Source organism: Protomyctophum parallelum (genome assembly GCF_964188405.1).
Source record: "Protomyctophum parallelum genome assembly, chromosome: 1".
NCBI classification, from domain to species: domain Eukaryota; kingdom Metazoa; phylum Chordata; class Actinopteri; order Myctophiformes; family Myctophidae; genus Protomyctophum; species Protomyctophum parallelum.
Window position 1 is genome coordinate 108,399,604 of NC_139697.1, and position 12,023 is coordinate 108,411,626.

Here is a 12,023-nt window from a genome sequence, read left to right on the forward strand (position 1 = left end):
TTTTCATTGACCCATTTTGGGCGGGAACCCCTTTTGGTGTTAGCATTATGTTATGCTTTAGCTATTGAAAAACAGCAGATCTACAAGCTCATAGCGCGCCACCGAGTGGCGCTGCAGTGTTCACTATCTGAAACCCAAAACCCAAGATGTTGTTTTCTCTCCGCTTGTAGAACGAGACATAATGATTAAGAACGTTTAACAGTGACTTTTTCATTCATAATAATGATAATTGTATAATCTTTGTTATGATTCCAGAAGTGTCTACCACAGAGCAGAGTCTCCAACTCCCAGCCTTCTGTCTGTGAAGAGTGACAGGTCTAAAGGATTTGTTCCTGACTTCAGTAACGAACCTGGACCTCCTGACTCACAGTATGTCAACCCTCCTATAAATACATGTATTTGGGCCCAACTTCACCTAGACTGTATTACCTTAATAAACATGGTCATGAATACTTTCTGCTTCCAGTCACTAGTTTAAAGTCTCATTTCTCATGTCATAATATTCTTTTTGGAAAATTATGGTCCCATTTATTTAAAAACAATGACCATAAAGTCGCGTATGTTCTGAGGGGCGTGGCTACCGTTACAGTCTATGAACGGGAGCCACCCCCCGTTCAGTCAAAATAAAAACCAACGAAGAGTAAGGGGGGAAGTCCCGCCTCGTTGTCTGGGCCAGCCAATGGCCAGCTGGGCCCAAACGGAGCCAGCCAATGGCCAGCTGGGCCCAAACGGAGCCAGCAAATGGCCAGCTGGGCCCAAACGGATCTAGGAAGATGGCGACTTACAGTGCAAGGAATTACAGGCTTCATTTTACGTCCATGTTAGACCCGGGGAACGCTTTGTCCATACTTTTTTACAGTCTATGGTTCGAATTCATTCCCTATGCCCCATATAGTGCACTACTTTGGGGTTCCGCCATTTTGTTATAGTGTCCGAATATGTAGTGAGCATTTTAGCACCCTAATGTAGTGGACTGAAGTATCCCACAATGCACCGGGAATTGTAGGGAGCATCCGATGGTCACTACAAAAACACAGCGAAGCAAATCTGCCCCATAATGCATTGCGCAAGCTCGCTCTTGAGCGCACATGCACGCGTCTGTGCACGTGCGCTGCTTCTGCATGCATGCGCTCCAACTCAGAAGAGGCAGAAGTTGAACCAGCGAAAGAAATCAACACAAATGTACTTTTTAAACGTTGGTTTTCCTTCTCTTTTCTTCCCTGGCGGATCTCAAAGCTACAGATCTCGAGACAAATGATATGTGCATTTATTTGCAATTGTTCTATTTTATTTATAATAAAACAATTAATTTGCAATAGTATTACTAATCTGATTCATTGTATCACCCAGGCCCAGCGCATGACGTTAGGAGAGGAATCAGTTGCTTGCTGTAGAATATATTTGTGAGATTCTTTATCACAAACGTAGGCTAAATACATGCATGAGAGACACATATTAATTGTGTCCGAACATATGTTTTATTAACATTCATTAATTCCTGACATGAAAAAAATATGTTATCTAACATTATTTCATTGAATCGCGATAAATACATAAAAACGTCATTATGTAGGCCTATAGATAGTAATTTATTGGACTGCTGTTTCTGTTAACACCAAACGTCCGTATTGTGAGCAGAGCTTGTAGATCGGCTACTTTTGGTCATTCTTTACCAAAAGTACCCGATCTACAAGCTCACAACACGGACGTCGCGTTGCTTATAGATCGGCTATTTTTTGCCGTATCCCCCCCCCCCCCCCAGGATTAGCGGGGGTTCATGTGGTTAATCAATCATGCTGCTGATATTTTCATATTGTCAAGGTGGTGCACTGTTTTCATATTGCTGGATAATGGATATAATATTAATGTATTGATAATAATCATAGGCCTATGTTATTTTAAAAGAATAACCTTTTTATCATAGACATATAGGCAGGGCTTAAAGTTCCTTAGTCCTGGGGACTGATTTCAGTCCGGAGGACTTCATTTCTCACCTTAGAAATATTGCACGAATCAGAGCCTATTTGTCCTTGGACGATGCAAAAACGCTAATCCACGCCTTTGTTTGTTCTCGGCTTGATTACTGCAATGCACTTTATTCAGGACTGCCTAAGAAAACAACTGACAGATTACAACTTGTCCAAAATGCAGCAGCCAGAGTTTTAACTAGAACTAAGATGAGAGAACATATTACTCCAGTTTTGGCATCACTGCACTGGCTTCCGGTTGTTTTTAGGATTGATTTTAAAATTATTTTACTTGTCTATAAAGCTCTCAATGGTCTCGCACCTTCCTACCTACATGACTGCCTGCCTAAATATGTCCCAAACCGCCCCCCTAAGGTCTTCCACTGCTGGCCTGCTCGCTTTGCCTTAAAAAATGGCAACTAAAAAATACGGGGAAGCAGCTTTCTGCTTCTACGGGCCGTCGGCATGGAACAAGCTCCCACTGTACCTTCGTCAGGCAGCCTCTGTAGACATTTTTAAAGCACAGCTCAAGACCCACTTCTACAACATTGCTTTTAATTGATCTTTTATTTTTTGTTATTCATGTCCTCACTGTATTGCATTACTGCTTGTTTTTTAATGTCGTTGCCTTGCTTTTCTTTTATTCTCCATTGTTCTGTAAAGCACTTTGAGCTGCATTTCATGTCATGAAAGGTGCTATACAAATAAAGTTTTATTATTATTATTATTATTATAGGGGTCATTTCATGAGATCAGTGCAGATTTGCAAAAAATCTGTTTCAGTCTTGGGATTCTTTTGCTTTAAGCCCTGCAAATAGGCCTAAATGCCTGCAAACATATTTTCATTGACCCATTTTGGGCGGGAACCCCTTTTGGTGTTAGCATTATGTTATGCTTTAGCTATTGAAAAACAGCAGATCTACAAGCTCATAGCGCGCCACCGAGTGGCGCTGCAGTGTTCACTATCTGAAACCCAAAACCCAAGATGTTGTTTTCTCTCTGCTTGTAGAACGAGACATAATGATTAAGAACGTTTAACAGTGACTTTTTCATTCATAATAATGATAATTGTATAATCTTTGTTATGATTCCAGAAGTGTCTACCACAGAGCAGAGTCTCCAACTCCCAGCCTTCTGTCTGTGAAGAGTGACAGGTCTAAAGGATTTGTTCCTGACTTCAGTAACGAACCTGGACCTCCTGACTCACAGTATGTCAACCCTCCTATAAATACATGTATTTGGGCCCAACTTCACCTAGACTGTATTACCTTAATAAACATGGTCATGAATACTTTCTGCTTCCAGTCACTAGTTTAAAGTCTCATTTCTCATGTCATAATATTCTTTTTGGAAAATTATGGTCCTTTTTATTTAAAAACAATGACCATAAAGTCGCGTATGTTCTGAGGGGCGTGGCTACCGTTACAGTCTATGAACGGGAGCCACCCCCCGTTCAGTCAAAATAAAAACCAACGAAGAGTAAGGGGGGAAGTCCCGCCTCGTTGTCTGGGCCAGCCAATGGCCAGCTGGGCCCAAACGGAGCCAGCCAATGGCCAGCTGGGCCCAAACGGAGCCAGCAAATGGCCAGCTGGGCCCAAACGGATCTAGGAAGATGGCGACTTACAGTGCAAGGAATTACAGGCTTCATTTTACGTCCATGTTAGACCCGGGGAACGCTTTGTCCATACTTTTTTACAGTCTATGGTTCGAATTCATTCCCTATGCCCCATATAGTGCACTACTTTGGGGTTCCGCCATTTTGTTATAGTGTCCGAATATGTAGTGAGCATTTTAGTACCCTAATGTAGTGGACTGAAGTATCCCACAATGCACCGGGAATTGTAGGGAGCATCCGATGGTCACTACAAAAACACAGCGAAGCAAATCTGCCCCATAATGCATTGCGCAAGCTCGCTCTTGAGCGCACATGCACGCGTCTGCGCACGTGCGCTGCTTCTGCATGCATGCGCTCCAACTCAGAAGAGGCAGAAGTTGAACCAGCGAAAGAAATCAACACAAATGTACTTTTTAAACGTTTGTTTTCCTTCTCTTTTCTTCCCTGGCGGATCTCAAAGCTACAGATCTCGAGACAAATGATCTGTGCATTTATTTGCAATTGTTTTATTTTATTTATAATAAAACAATTAATTTGCAATAGTATTACTAATCTGATTCATTGTATCACCCAGGCCCAGCGCATGACTTTAGGAGAGGAATCAGTTGCTTGCTGTAGAATATATTTGTGAGATTCTTTATCACAAACGTAGGCTAAATACATGCATGAGAGACACATATTAATTGTGTCCGAACATATGTTTTATTAACATTCATTAATTCCTGACATGAAAAAAATATGTTATCTAACATTATTTCATTGAATCGCGATAAATACATAAAAACTTCATTATGTAGGCCTATAGATAGTAATTTTTTGGACTGCTGTTTCTGTTAACACCAAACGTCCGTATTGTGAGCAGAGCTTGTAGATCGGCTACTTTTGGTCTTTCTTTACCAAAAGTACCCGATCTACAAGCTCACAACACGGACGTCGCGTTGCTTATAGATCGGCTATTCTTTGCCGTATCCCCCCCCCCAGGATTAGCGGGGGTTCATGTGGTTAATCAATCATGCTGCTGATATTTTCATATTGTCAAGGTGGTGCACTGTTTTCATATTGCTGGATAATGGATATAATATTAATGTATTGATAATAATCATAGGCCTATGTTATTTTAAAAGAATAACCTTTTTATCATAGACATATAGGCAGGGCTTAAAGTTCCTTAGTCCTGGGGACTGATTTCAGTCCGGAGGACTTCATTTCTCACCTTAGAAATATTGCACGAATCAGAGCCTATTTGTCCTTGGACGATGCAAAAACGCTAATCCACGCCTTTGTTTGTTCTCGGCTTGATTACTGCAATGCACTTTTTTCAGGACTGCCTAAGAAAGCGACTGACAGATTACAACTTGTCCAAAATGCAGCAGCCAGAGTTTTAACTAGAACTAAGATGAGAGAACATATTACTCAGTTTTGGCATCACTGCACTGGCTTCCGGTTGTTTTTAGGATTGATTTTAAAATTATTTTACTTGTCTATAAAGCTCTCAATGGTCTCGCACCTTCCTACCTACATGACTGCCTGCCTAAATATGTCCCAAACCGCCCCCTAAGGTCTTCCACTGCTGGCCTGCTCGCTTTGCCTTAAAAAATGGCAACTAAAAAATACGGGGAAGCAGCTTTCTGCTTCTACGGGCCGTCGGCATGGAACAAGCTCCCACTGTACCTTCGTCAGGCAGCCTCTGTAGACATTTTTAAAGCACAGCTCAAGACCCACTTCTACAACATTGCTTTTAATTGATCTTTTATTTTTTGTTATTCATGTCCTCACTGTATTGCATTACTGCTTGTTTTTTAATGTCGTTGCCTTGCTTTTCTTTTATTCTCCATTGTTCTGTAAAGCACTTTGAGCTGCATTTCATGTCATGAAAGGTGCTATACAAATAAAGTTTTATTATTATTATTATTATAGGGGTCATTTCATGAGATCAGTGCAGATTTGCAAAAAATCTGTTTCAGTCTTGGGATTCTTTTGCTTTAAGCCCTGCAAATAGGCCTAAATGCCTGCAAACATATTTTCATTGACCCATTTTGGGCGGGAACCCCTTTTGGTGTTAGCATTATGTTATGCTTTAGCTATTGAAAAATAGCAGATCTACAAGCTCATAGCGCGCCACCGAGTGGCGCTGCAGTGTTCACTATCTGAAACCCAAAACCCAAGATGTTGTTTTCTCTCCGCTTGTAGAACGAGACATAATGATTAAGAACGTTTAACAGTGACTTTTTCATTCATAATAATGATAATTGTATAATCTTTGTTATGATTCCAGAAGTGTCTACCACAGAGCAGAGTCTCCAACTCCCAGCCTTCTGTCTGTGAAGAGTGACAGGTCTAAAGGATTTGTTCCTGACTTCAGTAACGAACCTGGACCTCCTGACTCACAGTATGTCAACCCTCCTATAAATACATGTATTTGGGCCCAACTTCACCTAGACTGTATTACCTTAATAAACATGGTCATGAATACTTTCTGCTTCCAGTCACTAGTTTAAAGTCTCATTTCTCATGTCATAATATTCTTTTTGGAAAATTATGGTCCCATTTATTTAAAAACAATGACCATAAAGTCGCGTATGTTCTGAGGGGTGTGGCTACCGTTACAGTCTATGAACGGGAGCCACCCCCCGTTCAGTCAAAATAAAAACCAACGAAGAGTAAGGGGGGAAGTCCCGCCTCGTTGTCTGGGCCAGCCAATGGCCAGCTGGGCCCAAACGGAGCCAGCCAATGGCCAGCTGGGCCCAAACGGAGCCAGCAAATGGCCAGCTGGGCCCAAACGGATCTAGGAAGATGGCGACTTACAGTGCAAGGAATTACAGGCTTCATTTTACGTCCATGTTAGACCCGGGGAACGCTTTGTCCATACTTTTTTACAGTCTATGGTTCGAATTCATTCCCTATGCCCCATATAGTGCACTACTTTGGGGTTCCGCCATTTTGTTATAGTGTCCGAATATGTAGTGAGCATTTTAGCACCCTAATGTAGTGGACTGAAGTATCCCACAATGCACCGGGAATTGTAGGGAGCATCCGATGGTCACTACAAAAACACAGCGAAGCAAATCTGCCCCATAATGCATTGCGCAAGCTCGCTCTTGAGCGCACATGCACGCGTCTGTGCACGTGCGCTGCTTCTGCATGCATGCGCTCCAACTCAGAAGAGGCAGAAGTTGAACCAGCGAAAGAAATCAACACAAATGTACTTTTTAAACGTTTGTTTTCCTTCTCTTTTCTTCCCTGGCGGATCTCAAAGCTACAGATCTCGAGACAAATGATCTGTGCATTTATTTGCAATTGTTTTATTTTATTTATAATAAAACAATTAATTTGCAATAGTATTACTAATCTGATTCATTGTATCACCCAGGCCCAGCGCATGACGTTAGGAGAGGAATCAGTTGCTTGCTGTAGAATATATTTGTGAGATTCTTTATCACAAACGTAGGCTAAATACATGCATGAGAGACACATATTAATTGTGTCCGAACATATGTTTTATTAACATTCATTAATTCCTGACATGAAAAAAATATGTTATCTAACATTATTTAATTGAATCGCGATAAATACATAAAAACGTCATTATGTAGGCCTATAGATAGTAATTTATTGGACTGCTGTTTCTGTTAACACCAAACGTCCGTATTGTGAGCAGAGCTTGTAGATCGGCTACTTTTGGTCATTCTTTACCAAAAGTACCCGATCTACAAGCTCACAACACGGACGTCGCGTTGCTTATAGATCGGCTATTTTTTGCCGTATCCCCCCCCCCCCCCAGGATTAGCGGGGGTTCATGTGGTTAATCAATCATGCTGCTGATATTTTCATATTGTCAAGGTGGTGCACTGTTTTCATATTGCTGGATAATGGATATAATATTAATGTATTGATAATAATCATAGGCCTATGTTATTTTAAAAGAATAACCTTTTTATCATAGACATATAGGCAGGGCTTAAAGTTCCTTAGTCCTGGGGACTGATTTCAGTCCGGAGGACTTCATTTCTCACCTTAGAAATATTGCACGAATCAGAGCCTATTTGTCCTTGGACGATGCAAAAACGCTAATCCACGCCTTTGTTTGTTCTCGGCTTGATTACTGCAATGCACTTTATTCAGGACTGCCTAAGAAAACAACTGACAGATTACAACTTGTCCAAAATGCAGCAGCCAGAGTTTTAACTAGAACTAAGATGAGAGAACATATTACTCCAGTTTTGGCATCACTGCACTGGCTTCCGGTTGTTTTTAGGATTGATTTTAAAATTATTTTACTTGTCTATAAAGCTCTCAATGGTCTCGCACCTTCCTACCTACATGACTGCCTGCCTAAATATGTCCCAAACCGCCCCCCTAAGGTCTTCCACTGCTGGCCTGCTCGCTTTGCCTTAAAAAATGGCAACTAAAAAATACGGGGAAGCAGCTTTCTGCTTCTACGGGCCGTCGGCATGGAACAAGCTCCCACTGTACCTTCGTCAGGCAGCCTCTGTAGACATTTTTAAAGCACAGCTCAAGACCCACTTCTACAACATTGCTTTTAATTGATCTTTTATTTTTTGTTATTCATGTCCTCACTGTATTGCATTACTGCTTGTTTTTTAATGTCGTTGCCTTGCTTTTCTTTTATTCTCCATTGTTCTGTAAAGCACTTTGAGCTGCATTTCATGTCATGAAAGGTGCTATACAAATAAAGTTTTATTATTATTATTATTATAGGGGTCATTTCATGAGATCAGTGCAGATTTGCAAAAAATCTGTTTCAGTCTTGGGATTCTTTTGCTTTAAGCCCTGCAAATAGGCCTAAATGCCTGCAAACATATTTTCATTGACCCATTTTGGGCGGGAACCCCTTTTGGTGTTAGCATTATGTTATGCTTTAGCTATTGAAAAACAGCAGATCTACAAGCTCATAGCGCGCCACCGAGTGGCGCTGCAGTGTTCACTATCTGAAACCCAAAACCCAAGATGTTGTTTTCTCTCTGCTTGTAGAACGAGACATAATGATTAAGAACGTTTAACAGTGACTTTTTCATTCATAATAATGATAATTGTATAATCTTTGTTATGATTCCAGAAGTGTCTACCACAGAGCAGAGTCTCCAACTCCCAGCCTTCTGTCTGTGAAGAGTGACAGGTCTAAAGGATTTGTTCCTGACTTCAGTAACGAACCTGGACCTCCTGACTCACAGTATGTCAACCCTCCTATAAATACATGTATTTGGGCCCAACTTCACCTAGACTGTATTACCTTAATAAACATGGTCATGAATACTTTCTGCTTCCAGTCACTAGTTTAAAGTCTCATTTCTCATGTCATAATATTCTTTTTGGAAAATTATGGTCCCATTTATTTAAAAACAATGACCATAAAGTCGCGTATGTTCTGAGGGGCGTGGCTACCGTTACAGTCTATGAACGGGAGCCACCCCCCGTTCAGTCAAAATAAAAACCAACGAAGAGTAAGGGGGGAAGTCCCGCCTCGTTGTCTGGGCCAGCCAATGGCCAGCTGGGCCCAAACGGAGCCAGCCAATGGCCAGCTGGGCCCAAACGGAGCCAGCAAATGGCCAGCTGGGCCCAAACGGATCTAGGAAGATGGCGACTTACAGTGCAAGGAATTACAGGCTTCATTTTACGTCCATGTTAGACCCGGGGAACGCTTTGTCCATACTTTTTTACAGTCTATGGTTCGAATTCATTCCCTATGCCCCATATAGTGCACTACTTTGGGGTTCCGCCATTTTGTTATAGTGTCCGAATATGTAGTGAGCATTTTAGCACCCTAATGTAGTGGACTGAAGTATCCCACAATGCACCGGGAATTGTAGGGAGCATCCGATGGTCACTACAAAAACACAGCGAAGCAAATCTGCCCCATAATGCATTGCGCAAGCTCGCTCTTGAGCGCACATGCACGCGTCTGTGCACGTGCGCTGCTTCTGCATGCATGCGCTCCAACTCAGAAGAGGCAGAAGTTGAACCAGCGAAAGAAATCAACACAAATGTACTTTTTAAACGTTGGTTTTCCTTCTCTTTTCTTCCCTGGCGGATCTCAAAGCTACAGATCTCGAGACAAATGATATGTGCATTTATTTGCAATTGTTCTATTTTATTTATAATAAAACAATTAATTTGCAATAGTATTACTAATCTGATTCATTGTATCACCCAGGCCCAGCGCATGACGTTAGGAGAGGAATCAGTTGCTTGCTGTAGAATATATTTGTGAGATTCTTTATCACAAACGTAGGCTAAATACATGCATGAGAGACACATATTAATTGTGTCCGAACATATGTTTTATTAACATTCATTAATTCCTGACATGAAAAAAATATGTTATCTAACATTATTTCATTGAATCGCGATAAATACATAAAAACGTCATTATGTAGGCCTATAGATAGTAATTTATTGGACTGCTGTTTCTGTTAACACCAAACGTCCGTATTGTGAGCAGAGCTTGTAGATCGGCTACTTTTGGTCATTCTTTACCAAAAGTACCCGATCTACAAGCTCACAACACGGACGTCGCGTTGCTTATAGATCGGCTATTTTTTGCCGTATCCCCCCCCCCCCCCAGGATTAGCGGGGGTTCATGTGGTTAATCAATCATGCTGCTGATATTTTCATATTGTCAAGGTGGTGCACTGTTTTCATATTGCTGGATAATGGATATAATATTAATGTATTGATAATAATCATAGGCCTATGTTATTTTAAAAGAATAACCTTTTTATCATAGACATATAGGCAGGGCTTAAAGTTCCTTAGTCCTGGGGACTGATTTCAGTCCGGAGGACTTCATTTCTCACCTTAGAAATATTGCACGAATCAGAGCCTATTTGTCCTTGGACGATGCAAAAACGCTAATCCACGCCTTTGTTTGTTCTCGGCTTGATTACTGCAATGCACTTTATTCAGGACTGCCTAAGAAAACAACTGACAGATTACAACTTGTCCAAAATGCAGCAGCCAGAGTTTTAACTAGAACTAAGATGAGAGAACATATTACTCCAGTTTTGGCATCACTGCACTGGCTTCCGGTTGTTTTTAGGATTGATTTTAAAATTATTTTACTTGTCTATAAAGCTCTCAATGGTCTCGCACCTTCCTACCTACATGACTGCCTGCCTAAATATGTCCCAAACCGCCCCCCTAAGGTCTTCCACTGCTGGCCTGCTCGCTTTGCCTTAAAAAATGGCAACTAAAAAATACGGGGAAGCAGCTTTCTGCTTCTACGGGCCGTCGGCATGGAACAAGCTCCCACTGTACCTTCGTCAGGCAGCCTCTGTAGACATTTTTAAAGCACAGCTCAAGACCCACTTCTACAACATTGCTTTTAATTGATCTTTTATTTTTTGTTATTCATGTCCTCACTGTATTGCATTACTGCTTGTTTTTTAATGTCGTTGCCTTGCTTTTCTTTTATTCTCCATTGTTCTGTAAAGCACTTTGAGCTGCATTTCATGTCATGAAAGGTGCTATACAAATAAAGTTTTATTATTATTATTATTATAGGGGTCATTTCATGAGATCAGTGCAGATTTGCAAAAAATCTGTTTCAGTCTTGGGATTCTTTTGCTTTAAGCCCTGCAAATAGGCCTAAATGCCTGCAAACATATTTTCATTGACCCATTTTGGGCGGGAACCCCTTTTGGTGTTAGCATTATGTTATGCTTTAGCTATTGAAAAACAGCAGATCTACAAGCTCATAGCGCGCCACCGAGTGGCGCTGCAGTGTTCACTATCTGAAACCCAAAACCCAAGATGTTGTTTTCTCTCCGCTTGTAGAACGAGACATAATGATTAAGAACGTTTAACAGTGACTTTTTCATTCATAATAATGATAATTGTATAATCTTTGTTATGATTCCAGAAGTGTCTACCACAGAGCAGACTCTCCAACTCCCAGCCTTCTGTCTGTGAAGAGTGACAGGTCTAAAGGATTTGTTCCTGACTTCAGTAACGAACCTGGACCTCCTGACTCACAGTATGTCAACCCTCCTATAAATACATGTATTTGGGCCCAACTTCACCTAGACTGTATTACCTTAATAAACATGGTCATGAATACTTTCTGCTTCCAGTCACTAGTTTAAAGTCTCATTTCTCATGTCATAATATTCTTTTTGGAAAATTATGGTCCCATTTATTTAAAAACAATGACCATAAAGTCGCGTATGTTCTGAGGGGCGTGGCTACCGTTACAGTCTATGAACGGGAGCCACCCCCCGTTCAGTCAAAATAAAAACCAACGAAGAGTAAGGGGGGAAGTCCCGCCTCGTTGTCTGGGCCAGCCAATGGCCAGCTGGGCCCAAACGGAGCCAGCCAATGGCCAGCTGGGCCCAAACGGATCTAGAAATATGGCGACTTACAGTGCAGGAATTACAGGCTTCATTTTACGTCCATGTTAGACCCGGGGAACGCTTTGTCCATAT

General features: G+C 41.3%; 2 protein-coding genes across 3 annotated transcripts in view; both read left to right on the forward strand.

Annotated features, from left to right (window-relative positions):
• The window catches only part of LOC310865820 (tripartite motif-containing protein 16-like), a 162,997-nt gene that overhangs the window by 127,616 nt on the left and 23,358 nt on the right, over window positions 1–12,023 (forward strand). The gene's annotated exons all lie outside the window — the stretch shown is intronic.
• The window catches only part of LOC310871996 (NACHT, LRR and PYD domains-containing protein 3-like), a gene marked incomplete at its 3' end in the record, with an annotated part of 75,569 nt that overhangs the window by 40,461 nt on the left and 23,085 nt on the right, over window positions 1–12,023 (forward strand). The gene's annotated exons all lie outside the window — the stretch shown is intronic.